Raw genomic sequence first — 10281 nt, 5'->3', positions numbered from 1 at the left:
AAATTTGGGTTATGTTAGCCAACATTCTTTCAGTATGACAGGTTAAATATAACAGTAAAAATTTTTAAAAATGCAATAGAAAAAATATTTTTCCATTTATTAAAAGCTTTAAGTATTCCACTGTATGACAGTCATAATTTTTTATATTTTCTAAAAAATAAACCATTTATACTCTCTTAGTTGAAAATGGAAATAACTATATATTATGAACATAGAAATAAGGAATAAAAATAGTCCAAAATTATATTAACTAGACTAAAAATGGGTTGTGAATCCTCATATTTGCAAACCTGCATTATCTTGGCATTTTGTTCTATACAGCACGTCATTGGTTTCCTCTGAATTCCATAGTTATTTAAATCAGAATATAAGAGATTGAAAAAATGTGTATTGAAATGGACTGATCTTACACGATGAAATAACACTTGTCAAATAGTGCAAGACGTTTATATCTGTGCTAGAGAGACTATCTGACTCTCATAAGTAATATTTGGTTATTTTCAATGAGCAGAAGAAAAATAATTACCCCTTTGATGTGTATTCTAAAAAAGACTTTCTGACCATTTTTTCTGTAGGCTATAAATACATTAATACATTGGGCAGACCAATATGCACCTGAAACTCTCAGCTATCTCAGCAAATAAAACATTGAAATTTCACAGACATCATTTCAATCCAATTTTCTAAGGGAATCAGTCCTTATGTACCCAGGGATCACCATGCAAATGATCCATAGAGATGATATTTCTTTTTTTTCATATTTCATTTTTTATTAGTTTTTTTTTTTTCCCTGGTAGACAGTACACTTGAGAATTATACTGTACCAGGCAGAAAGAGTAAGATTTCTACCACAGGGACATTTTGTATTCAGAATTCAATACAAATATTTCTAGTCAGACATTTCCATGGCTACAGATATTTGGTTCCTTGATTTATATGCATAGAAAGAAACAGTTGTCATAACTGTAAAAAGCAGTACTTAATAAGTACTTTTAAATGACTGGAACAGTTTTCCTTTAATATTACAATACTACTTATTTATTGGTTTGGAAACTAGGTCACCCTACATGATGTTTTGATTTTTCTCAAAGGCATCATGAGTACTCTGCTTATTCTTTCATTCTTGTATTTTTAGCCTTCTAGTTGAGTTAGGGACCATTTTATCAGAAATCATTTTAGCACTGTAATAAGAAAAGCTCTGTTAAGGGTAGATTATATACCATAATGATTTTCAGACTTCTTTTTATAAAAAAGGTATCTGGAGACTCTGAACAGGCACATGCATACTCAGGAGGAAGGGAACAAAACATGGAGGAGTGTGCCAAAGCACAAAACTTCCTTCTGGTCCTCACTGCCTTCAAATAAATACAAATATTTAAAAGAAAAAAAAAAATCTCACACTGTGATTTAAAAAAAAAAAAAAAATCAGTATTTTCCACGTTTCCAGGAACCTGTGGCAGGGTCGGAGATCAGTCGTCTGTCTTCCGGGCTAGCCTACAGAAGGTCCAGTTGTGCTCCACTGTGTTTTCATTGGCCCGCTCACTCATGTGATGCACCCGGGTGTTGCGGATCGTGAAACCTTGTTTTGTAATGTATTCCATCAGTGGACCCTAAGAGAAACTTCCTGGTGATAATCACATGGTCCAAAAGTAAAGGAAACCTGGCAGTCTCTGGTGTCCATCATGTGCTTATTCCACTTGGTAAATAATTTGAGATGCCTTCTAGTAAGGAATGGACCTTGGTGGTGATGGTTAGTTGGGTTATGATGACAGCCACTGGGTTGGAGTACTTAGAAAGCTTCCGAGTACTAGACAGCTCCACAACTTCTTCAAAGTATCCATGGGATACAAAGGCTTAGGATCATTGAGACACTGAATCAAGGGCTCAATCTGGTAAAAATCTGCTTCTTTCCGAAGCAGATCAAATTCCTTAAAATCCAACGGTAAGGTCAATTCTGAAGTTCTTAAGAAGTTGAGGACATATCGGAAAAGAGGTCCATCTCGATCAATAAAGTAATTGCCTTGAGGGTCTCGAGCTGTGGGGAAGTCCCCCCCAAACATAGCTCCAAGCATGGAATCCGGGTAACGCGTCAGTGTGGTGAGAGACGTTGTATACAAGTGTCCACCTACATTTAACGTGACTGGGTCAGTCATCATATAGCCCCAGTCTCCATTATCCATCTGCTCCAGTGATGCGTCTTCAAGAGCCCAGGTTTCAGGGAAATGCGCTGCGGCGGCGGCGGCGGCCGGGCCGGGAGATAGAGATGATATTTCTAATACCTTAGAAGTCTGCTACTATAAGGCTTTTTCTCCCTATTAGTCATCTTATTGTCACCATGTCCTAGACTTTTACATTGCCATTAAACTACCACCTCTCCATAATCAATTTCAAACATTCTTTTTCCCAAATACCACCTTCTATATTTTCAGCTCACTCTCTCTAGCTTCCCAGCTCCAAAAATAATTTAACCATTTAGGGACATTGACCCATGGATCCAACTATCTTTCACCCAATCATATCTTCACTCAATCAATCGCATGTTTACACTTTTACTTTTTTTTTTACCCAATCACATCTTCACTTTTCTCCTTCCTCAGTTTGAATTTCATGATCAGTCATTATCACTGTCATTCATACGATTCCAATACCCTAGTTTCTCAATCACTTTATGTTAGGCTTTTGATACAGCCTTATTTAAATGCAACATTCTACTTACATCTTGTCTGTCTCTGTGTAAGTGAAAGTGGTTGGAATGACACATTAACTCTACATATCCACAACAATGCTGGCTGGTTGGTTTCACTTTAAATGTATGATTCACTAACCACAAATGGACCCACAATACTTCATTCTATGTTTCCCTTGTCTATGTACCCTCCCGGTCTCCTACTAGAATACTGCTTTATCCTCGCTCTACAAAGTCGAGTAAATGTAAATAGAAAATAACTTGTCTAGGTTTTCACTACTATCTCCACCAACAACTTTCACCTAATCATATCTACTACCTTCTCATTCACTACTGTAGATACTCAGTGCCTTTAGATACGAACAACCCCTAATCGTATGCAATTAAGCTAATATCCCCTGAAAACTCAAGAATATTGCTGTAGCAATTCTCTTCTGTCTCTTTTATGTACAATTGATTTTTCCTTCCCTATTGAAATATTCCCCAAAGTATGTAATTTTACCCCATTAAAAAATATATAAAAAATATATATAATATATACACTATATATATATACGTATATGTGTGTGTATACATATTGCTCCAGCTATGCTCTCACCTCAGAAGGATACCAGTCCTTAGGCAGACATCAGGCCCCAGGTGGACACTGATCTCAAGGTGTACACCAGGCTCCAAAATGACAACCAGCCCCAGAGGTACACCAAAGCCCTAGATGTAAAACAGGCCCATGTCGAACTCCAGAGTCATGTGGACATCAGGCTGCAGGTAGACACCATGCCTTAAGTAGATATATAGGCTCCAGGTGGATATTAGACCCAGTCCCCATGTGATTGTCAGGCCCAGGTGAAAACTCAGGCCTTAGGTGCACATCAGGCCTTAATGGACACCCAGGCCTTAGGTTAACAACGGGACCCAATAGGCCATCAGTCCACAGCTGGATACCAGTCCCCAGGTAAACACAAGGCCCCAAGTGAAACATAGGCCCAAGGTGGACACCAGGCCCTAGGTGAACACTCAGGTCTGAGGAGGACATCTAGCCCCTGGTGAACATCAGGCACAGGTGTCCAAGCAGGCCCTGGGTGGACATAACTGTGTACAGGTACAGAATTGACCTGTGGGGAGGGTGAGCAGTCAGCAGTCCAGTGGGGTCCTTAGTAGGTCAATGGCAGGTAGGGGCCAAGGGGATGGAAACTTAAAGACGCAACCTCACTTCCTTGACAACAGACCTGAACAAAACTTAGAACTCTGGTAACCAGACACCCATATCCTAGAGCCAGCCCGGTAGCCAGCTTACTTGGTGGGAGATGTTCAGGAGAGCAAGATGTTCTTGGCCCACCTTTCGAGGGTCCTGCTTCAGGAATGGAAAGAGTGACAGCCTTTTCCAATGATGCCTATGTAGCTCATTGCTCACCCCAGACGCCTCTGGCCATTTACCAGGCCAGGTTTTACCAATGATCCCATCTGGGCCACATCTGCACATTGTCCCTGTCTGGCTGGAGATTCTGGAGCCCATCAAGGCACAGGCATACATGGTGAGGTGGCCTGCAGTCTGGAAGACTTTGTGGGAGTCTTTCTTTGGGGGCTAGAATTCTTTTAAATTCAGTGAGGTTGTTTCCACGTTTGGAAATTCCAGTGGAAAGTGACTGTTGTTGATGACTCTTTCTCCTTTTTTAGCTCCTGCTCCATATACAGCAACACAGGAAATTCCAGTGCCAGCTGTTGAGCTAGTGCCAGCACCAGGGGAAGAGCTCCCTCCAGGGACAGCGCTGGAACTAGAGGCAGCTCCAGAGCCTTCCTGCCCCTGCCCTGGTACAGCCAAGGACTAGCTCAAAGAGAAGCTGCCTGACATCATGGAACTTGTTGTAGCCACTGGCCTCAGTCCTGGAGCTGAAAGCATGGGTGGAACTAGCGGTGACAGAGTAGGGGTGGTCAGCAGAGCCCCAGCCAGCAGCTCCCATGCTGCTCCCAGTCGTGGGCACGGTAGGAGCCATGCAGACAGAGATCAGGGTGTGTAGCCTGGGTTTCTCTATCTCGCTGGAGAGAGGCTTCTCTCATTCAGCAGAGTTGCAGCCCTGCTGCGCAGGACCTGTTCATTCTGCTGGTGCTGGGGGTGTATATATGCTGGCAGGAGGTGATTGAGAGCAGGAAAAGGAGCCTGCGAGGAGGGGTTCCAGCAGCTCTTCCTGCTCCCAGAGGCGGCCTCCTCCTCCAGGCATGGAGGTCTGCCCGCAACTGGGCATCTGGGCTGTTTGCCCCTGATCTGCTGCCAGAGACCGGATCTTCTTAACAGGCAGGCAGGGGTTCAGGGGACCAGGGGGCAGCTGCAAAGTGCACAGGAACCAAAGCTTCCAAACTCAGCACTTGTGCCCCGGGGTCTCTATGCTGCCACCTGCCTTAGGATTTGTTCATAGTATTAGAATTACAAGTTTATAGCCGGGCGTGGTGGTGGGCGCCTGTAGTCCCAGCTACTCGGGAGGCTGAGGCAGGAGAATGGCTTAAACCCTGGAGGCCGAGCTTGCAGTGAGCCAAGATCGCACCATTGAATTCCAGGCTGGGCGACAGAGCGAGACTGCGTCTCAAAAAAAAAAAAGAATTAAAAGTTTATACAATGATGTTTAAATAAAGCTTGACTTTTTGAAACTTCGTGCCTTCTTTAACTCCTTAGTGTGTGATCGTGTTTTTGAGGCTATCCTGAAAATCTCTGATAGTTGTGTCTTTTTGTTGTGGTTGTTTGTGTGATTGAATTACCATCAAATCAACTGTTATTGGAAACCTTTCAGGTATGGCTTTTAGAAAACCCTGACCTACTTTTGCCAGTTTTGACTCTCCGGTTTATTGTGGAAAAAAGGATCATGTACATTCATTTCTCCAGCAGATCAATCACGTTTTGACATCAAGGATTTGGCATCAGAGTTTCCAAAAATTATGTGTACAAGCTGATATGCTGGTACTTTCGCTAATCCGGGTGCCAAAAACAGAATGCCGTAGACCAGGTCGCATATAAAATTTATTTCTCATAGTTCTGGAGATAGTAAAATCCAAGGTGAAATGGTCAGCAGATTCTGTGTCTGCTGAGAGGTGGCTTCCTGGTTCATAGACAGACACGCTTTTACTGTGTCCTCACATGACAGAAGGAATGAGGGAGCTCTTTGTGGTCCCTTTGATAGGAGCACTAATCTTATTCATGAGGTCCCTAAACATATTTGTAAAAAGCTTCATCTTGATCCCTCTTCTCTCTAGAGCCACAAAAACTTTTCCCCGTTTTTCTTCTTAGCAAAACTCCTTCAAATAGATTATATTTGTTACTCATGGTGTCAAATGTTTCTCCTCTTATTTTGTCTTCTGTGTATAGTGTTGCTAATGATTTACCAATGACTTCAAATTGCTAAATCCAATGACATTGTTTTGTCTCTCATATCCGTTGACCTATAAATAGTTTTTGTTAGGGCCAATTACTTTTTTCTCCTTTGACAAACCTGTGCTTCTAGGGCAAGGTCTTGCTCAATTTTCAGTGGTCTCTCTTGCTTCCCATGTATTCCTTACTTTTGAATATTAAGATGTTCCAGAACTCAGCCTTCTAGCTCTTCTTTGCTTTATGGCTGTGAGTATGATAATGATCATCAAATTTATTTATCTACTTATATATATCTAGACTGATATACCAAACTGTCAATATAACATGTTCCTTGTATATTTAATAAACATTTCAAACTTAACTTTATAAAAACTGAGCTCCGGATATTTTTCTCAACATGTGCTCTTCTCACAGACTTCTTCATTGTGATACAGGTAACTTCATTTTTCCAATTGCTCAGGTCAATGGCCTAGAGTCAATCTTGAAACCTCCTTTGTAACATGTTCACATTTGATACATCAGTAAATCTTGTTACTCTACATTTAAATTACATCTAGAATCTGAGCACTTTCCACTCCCAGACTGATACAAATTTGATCTAAGCTGCTATAGATTTTTGATTGTTTAATTGTTATAGCTTACTGATTGGACAACCTGCTTCTATTTTAGTCCTCCATGAGTCTACTCTTAAAGTTGCAACTGGATAAATACGTATAATTTTAATTCAGATATATTTTATAATTCAGCATCCACCTAGAAGGCATAAACTGCATAGTAATTTAAATAAAAATAGTTTAATGTAAGTAATTATTTACTGTATCAGAAAGTTATAATAATGAAGAATTGGCAAATAAGAAGTACAAATAGGCCGGGCGCAGTGGCTCAAGCCTGTAATCCCAGCACTTTGGGAGGCGAGACAGGGGATCATGAGGTCAGAAGATCGAGACCATCCTGGCTAACATGGTGAAACCTGTCTCTACTAAAAATACAAAAAAATTAGCCGGGTGTGGTGGCGGGCACCTGTAGTCCCAGCTACTCGGGAGGCTGAGGCAGGAGAATGGCGTAAACCCGGGAGGCGGAGCTTGCAGTGAGCTGAGCTCCGGCTACTGCATTCCAGCCTGGGCGACAGAGCGAGACTCCCTCTCAAACAAACAAACAAAAAAAAGTAGTACAAATAATTATGTATAGGAATAACAGATATAAAGACCAGCCACTCTTCCTACGCCTGAGATAAAACACTCAGTGAAGACTGTGCCCCTCTCACCCCAGAACTGGGATCCAATTTATTGGAAAGGGCATGTCCATGTCTCACTAGATGATGGAGAATTGCTGAGACTGGAACGTTAAGTGAGGGTAGAAACAATGATAAAACAACAATATAATGTAAAATTCCTAAATAGTGCCACTGAAGATAGTAAGTGTGCAGATCTCTACTGTGATACCTCATTTCTTAGAAGGACAAGGTAATGTGGAAACAACTGATAAGTAATGTTTCATGACACCAACTTGCAGTTGTTTGTTTAACTGTGTTAACTGAGCTGGCATTAATTTCTCTAAAATGATTTATTTTACGAAATTGCTCAACTGAGTAAATATATTGTTTATCAATGTTTTGTTTTGAAGACTCTGTCTAAATCTTTCCTGCTACTTTTGCTGGTTTTCATGAGTTTGTGATTTTCTTTTTTTCCTGAAGAAAAACCAATAGGCAAAATGTGTTATTAGCAAAGATCTAAGCAAAAGAAAAAACATACAAATAAATATGTGTGATTCAATAGAATATAAATATGTGTGTGTCAGTGAAACCCCGTCTCTACTAAAAATACAAAAAACTAGCTGGGCGCGGTGGCGGGCGCCTGTAGTCCCAGCTACTCGGAGGCTGAGGCGGGAGAATGGCGGGAACCCGGGAGGCGGAGCTTGCAGTGAGCTGAGATCCGGCCACTGCACTCCAGCCCGGGTGACACAGCGAGACTCCGTCTCAAAAAAAAAAAAAAAAATATGTGTGTGTGTGTATGTATACATCTGTATATAGACACATATTTGTGTGAATATATAGGTTGGTGCAAAAGTAATTGTGGTTTTGTCATTAAAAGTAATGGAACTATGCACATATAGAAATATAGAACTATGCATATATACAAACTATGTATACGTGTATGTATAGAAATGTGTGTGTGTACATATATATATATAGATGGCCTGCTTTTATAATATTGGTAATTTTAATAATAGATAGCATAATAAAACCCAATAGTCTTACTTAAAATTTACAATTTAGCACAGATTTACATGTTAGCTTTTACACTCAGTTTCTACCACAAAAATGCTGTGTACAAATGCATAATACAAATAAAACAAATGCACATATTGTGACATTGAAATGTAGCAATACATTCAAAGTAGCATGATGATACGATTTATTTATATTGGGGAAAAAGGAAAGATGCTACTTTCAAAGCTATTTGCAAACAATTGTTTGTAATAAATAGTTCAATTTTAAGTGTCAAATTCACTTCTTAAATTGTGAAAAAGCTCATTTATAAAAACTATGCATTACTGAAGTTTACAACTATGAAAATAAATACCCGAAATCAAGTTTGTGTATTTTTCAGGTGATGGTCAGCATAATATCTAATTCTTGAAATAAAAACTCATAACTGTGTATAATATATCTTTGTATTATATATGTTAATATCTGTTTTCAACATTTTGTCAAATAGGATATATATATTCATATATATTTGTGTAATGTAGATTTAAAACAATCTAAGGCTTTTAGAATGGGTAAGATTCTAACTGTTAGCAATGTTATCAGCCTGTTGGAAACAAAAGCCTAAAATATAATTCAAAAATAGCTAATTTATAATATTTAATTGGTATCACAAACAAGAAGTGTTATTTCAAAATATGTCATAGATTGAAAATATTTTTTACACATTTGAAGATAAAATTTAAAGAAATAATGGGGAATAACAGACATATTATAAAAACCTGCATACAGTGGATATTTATTCCCTCAATTTTATGCTAAACTATGACATTTTCTTTCAATTTTGTTTATAATTTTCTGTCGTTGCCCACAATTCTCACCTAATTGTGTTTTGATAGATTTAGACAATTCAATATTATCTTTCAAAGAAGTAAAGTTGATACAATTCAAATCTCAGATTTTCAATTTTCTAGCTCCTGCTTTCAGAATATCTTTTTCTTTCTGAAACTGATTTTGCTCAGCTCACAAAAAGAACATAGGTACTAATATATCTTTTGCAGAGCTTTATAAAGGTAATATAGGTAAAAGGAACACTTTTACACTGTTGGTGGGATTGTAAACTGGCTCAACCATTGTGGAAAACAGTATGGCGATTCCTCAAGGATCTAGAACTAGAAATACCATATGACCCTGCCATCCCATTACTAGGTATACATCCAAAGGATTATAAATCATGCTGCTATAAAGACACATGCACACGTATGTTTATTGTGGCACTATTCACAATAGCAAAGACTTGGAATCAACCCAAATGTCCATCAGTGACAGACTGGATTAAGAAAATGTGGCACATATACACCATGGAATACTATGCAGCCATAAAAAAGGATGAGTTCGTGTCCTTTGTAAGGACATGGATGCAGCTGGAAACCATCATTCTCAGCAAACTATGGCAAGAACAGAAAACCAAACACCACATGTTCTCACTCATAGATGGGAACTGAACAATGAGATCACTTGGACTCTGGAAGGGGAACATCATACACCAGGGCCTACTATGGCGAGGGGAGAGGGGGAGGGATGGCATTGGGAGTTATACCTGATATAAATGATGAGTTGATGGGTGCTGACGAGTTGATGGGTGCAGCACACCAACATGGCACAAGTATACATATGTAACAAACCTGTACATTGTGCACATGTACCCTAGAACTTAAAGTATAATAAAAAAGTAAATAAATAAATAATAAAAGGTACTAATTTATCTTAAAAAAACAATAAAAATAAATTCACTTGTTGCATGATAATCAATTGTGACTATTATTAATTTTAAAGTTAATTTCAATAGGTAACATTTATACCTTTATGTAATACACTTTATTTTAAATATAAAATGCAAGTTTGCAATTATTCTTGCTCAGAAATCTAAACTAGTGAAAGTCATGTACTCAAAATGCATCATGTTACAAAAACACGAAAAAAGACTTGAATCTTGAAACATTATGGTATATTTTCCCTTGGGTCATCAGTCAG

At 38.9% G+C, this 10281-nt stretch overlaps 2 pseudogenes across 1 annotated transcript; one reads left to right on the top strand and one right to left on the bottom strand.

Moving 5' to 3' along the window:
• Positions 1-748: 748 nt before the first annotated feature.
• On the bottom strand, positions 749-2253 carry LOC117098698 (annotated as a pseudogene). Its single transcript, XR_004443547.1, has one exon. The product of XR_004443547.1 is annotated as a BTB/POZ domain-containing protein KCTD6-like (transcript).
• Positions 2254-3362: 1109 nt separating this feature from the next.
• LOC117099249 lies at positions 3363-4945 on the top strand (annotated as a pseudogene).
• The last annotated feature ends 5336 nt before the right edge of the window (positions 4946-10281 follow it).

Source organism: Trachypithecus francoisi, unplaced genomic scaffold (assembly GCF_009764315.1).
Source record: "Trachypithecus francoisi isolate TF-2019V2 unplaced genomic scaffold, Tfra_2.0 Lachesis_group16, whole genome shotgun sequence".
NCBI lineage: Eukaryota > Metazoa > Chordata > Mammalia > Primates > Cercopithecidae > Trachypithecus > Trachypithecus francoisi.
Note: the sequence above shows the minus strand (reverse complement) of the source record. Positions and strands in the feature narration are given on the sequence as shown.